General features: G+C 42.5%; 1 non-coding gene across 1 annotated transcript; it reads left to right on the top strand.

The window, feature by feature from the left end:
* Positions 1–2,680: 2,680 nt before the first annotated feature.
* On the top strand, positions 2,681–2,830 carry LOC134959285 (U12 minor spliceosomal RNA). Its single transcript, XR_010187336.1, has one exon. It is a non-coding gene; the product is annotated as a U12 minor spliceosomal RNA (small nuclear RNA).

Genomic DNA, 2,830 nt, shown 5'->3' with positions numbered 1-2,830 from the left:
ATCCCTTCTAAAGTTGAACGATAGAAAAACAATCTGCATTAATCGTTTCTATTCTGGAAGATTAATAACGGAAAGATGATTGTTGTATATATTCATAAGAATCACTTCACACTGCATGCCATCAAATGATGGCGGGGTTTAACTTTACACACTCAAAAGAATTTGATGGGGAAAAAAACATTGCATTGCTTTGATTAAGCTGCATTCGGAATGAAAACATGTTTGCGCAATATCACCCTGTGGCTGTATCGTTTTTAACATTGGATGGCTATTTCTTCTGCATCATTCAATGTCAGCTGCCACCAGGAAGCCACCATAACATGGTAAAGACACTACCATCACAAGAAAAATATTGTTGGTGTTAAACCATCAAAATTTGGTGTCCTTCCTTATTTTATACTGAGCCGTATGGGCAGAAGCAGCCAGAGCTTCATACACGAGCACTTAAGCAAAGTTGCGTATCCCACCTCCAGGTGTCCGCAGCTGAATTCCGACAGTCTGATGGGCATCACATGTAGCATCCAATGGCTGGCAACTGTAGGAAACATTTTTTATGTAAAAATGACTTCAATCGAATCCATGGTTGCAAACCATTGGTTTCCAATGGCCATCCCTAGGAGGGGAGGGGAGGGGGGCATTCAATTAGCGTGGTAAATTGCAGTGCTGGAGGTATTCAATCAGCAGCAAATTTCCCCATGCGAAAGTCCCCGCAGACGGACTGAACCACGCAGCTCTTGGAGCTGTGAGGTAAAGTCCACGTAAACCCCCCCCAGAGAAACGGGACATGGGTGGGAAATAAAACATTGATTCCGCAGTTTACCTGGAATCGCTGGGTTTCCGCACATGAATCCTGATTTTTCAGCGCAGGAATATGGCTATTTAATTAAATAGACTTTTTCGCGACACAGGATTTTTTGCTGGCAGTTAGTCGCGGAGTAAACCTTTGCGTGTAATTGAATACCCCCCTTAAATTAGGTATGGGACTTTGAAAGACAACATTAGTAGTACCAATGTTTTTAACATTAATCACAAAACATTGTTTAGTGTAGCGTGTATTAAGAGAGAAGGGGGTCAGTGCGTATTCTCCGTCCGGGCTCACTCCTTTCTAGCCAGCAGTGCATTAGTGAGCACTAGTAGACTCTGGCGTTGTGTGAGAGTCTACTGCGCTTGTGCAGGTCTCCGGAGAAATGGCTTGGCAGCCATTTTCCCATTGAATTTTCTATTGCAGATGAGCAAGATGCTGGGAAAATGGGCACTGAACCATTTTCACAGTGATTTGTGCAGTGCTGGAGATGCCGACACAGGACTCCGGAGCGGTAAGTATTGAAGAAATGGTACATGGTTTTTGGTGTGGGCCCCCTGCCGTAGAGCTGGTGCAAGCTTCGATGGTGCACCAGTGGTGTGTCCAAAGATGCACAGTGGTGGAAGTACACTTTTTCAGCTGCTACTACCCCTTGATGAAGTCAGACAGACGAAACGCGTTGGGATCTCCTGTATGACCCTCCATCTTAAGTTAAGCTGTTTTTTAATAACTTCTCATTCAAGCTTTTTCTACTTTATGTCTTAATATTTTTATAACTGATTTTTATAACTGATTTTTACTATATAATCCGTTTCAATACATTTTTTATTTGTAGAGGAATCGGTTTTATATGTATATTTTTTAGAAAGCAAGTGTGAAAAATCATTATTTTTAATATTGACAAAATAAAATGTTATTTCTCTTTTACCAAAAAAAGATTTTTTCTTAATCCAGTCCACCATATACATCACCCTAGTCCGCTAAATATTTTTGGTATTTATAAACACCAGCTGGTCGCCAATACCCCTATCCACCTATATTCATATATATATATATATATAAGGGCCGGCACTCTCTCCTCCTCCAGTTAATGCCCAGGTGCCTCCTAACAGGTCTGTGGGACCTTGTAGCTAAATCAATGAAGTGGCACTCATGGGACTTGACTGATAAAAATAAGACTCAGGACACGGCGGTCTCAGCTGAAAGATCTTTCATCTGAGACCGCCGTGTCCTGAGTCTTATTTTTATCAATCAAGTCCCGTGAGTGCCACTTCTTCATTCATATATATATATATATATATATATATATATATATATTCCTATATGTATAGGGGGGGCACCAACATTTTATCATGCCTCCGGGCGACTGGGGCGAACTTACGCAACTGCCGGGGCGGATATAGGAAACGCTGTAATTCGCACCTATGACGAGATATCAGAGTACAATAACAGCCACCCCCCTTACCTGCTGTACATGCCGGCGCCCGCCGTCATTACCCATTTTCAGATCAGTACATCCAGCAACACGTCGGCATATTTCTCCCACCACACAGTTCCACACCACCAATGCCACCGCAACTAGGAGAAAGTGGGCGGGAACACGTCAGCAGCAAACGTCATCATGTCCGGTTGGCGTTGCATCTTTTTGCTACCATCATGCACTTCTTCAAAACATATCATTTACATATATGTGTGTACTGTGTTTACTTCGCAAAGTGCTCTTTAAATATGAATAAATTATATGAAACTGAACAGGATTACGGAGTATCTGACAGTAATCTACATATATAAAGCACTTGAGATCATTCAGTTTAACTCTCCCTTATATGTTTAACATTGTACGACAGGCTGGTACCACTCGTATGGCAGTGAGCTGGTATGCCTTAAACTAATGAGTAAGGAAAATAATGAGCCGGGGTAACGCCTGGTTCCTCACTACTCATGTGAGAAGAATTTTTGCGCGGGTATAGGTCGCCCCATGGAGGATCTGCCTACTTTGCGGGACCTTCAGGTGCTGTGATCTTCCCG

Source organism: Pseudophryne corroboree, chromosome 9 (assembly GCF_028390025.1).
Source record: "Pseudophryne corroboree isolate aPseCor3 chromosome 9, aPseCor3.hap2, whole genome shotgun sequence".
NCBI classification, from domain to species: Eukaryota; Metazoa; Chordata; class Amphibia; order Anura; family Myobatrachidae; genus Pseudophryne; species Pseudophryne corroboree.
This window is presented reverse-complemented; position numbering and strand designations above follow the sequence as displayed.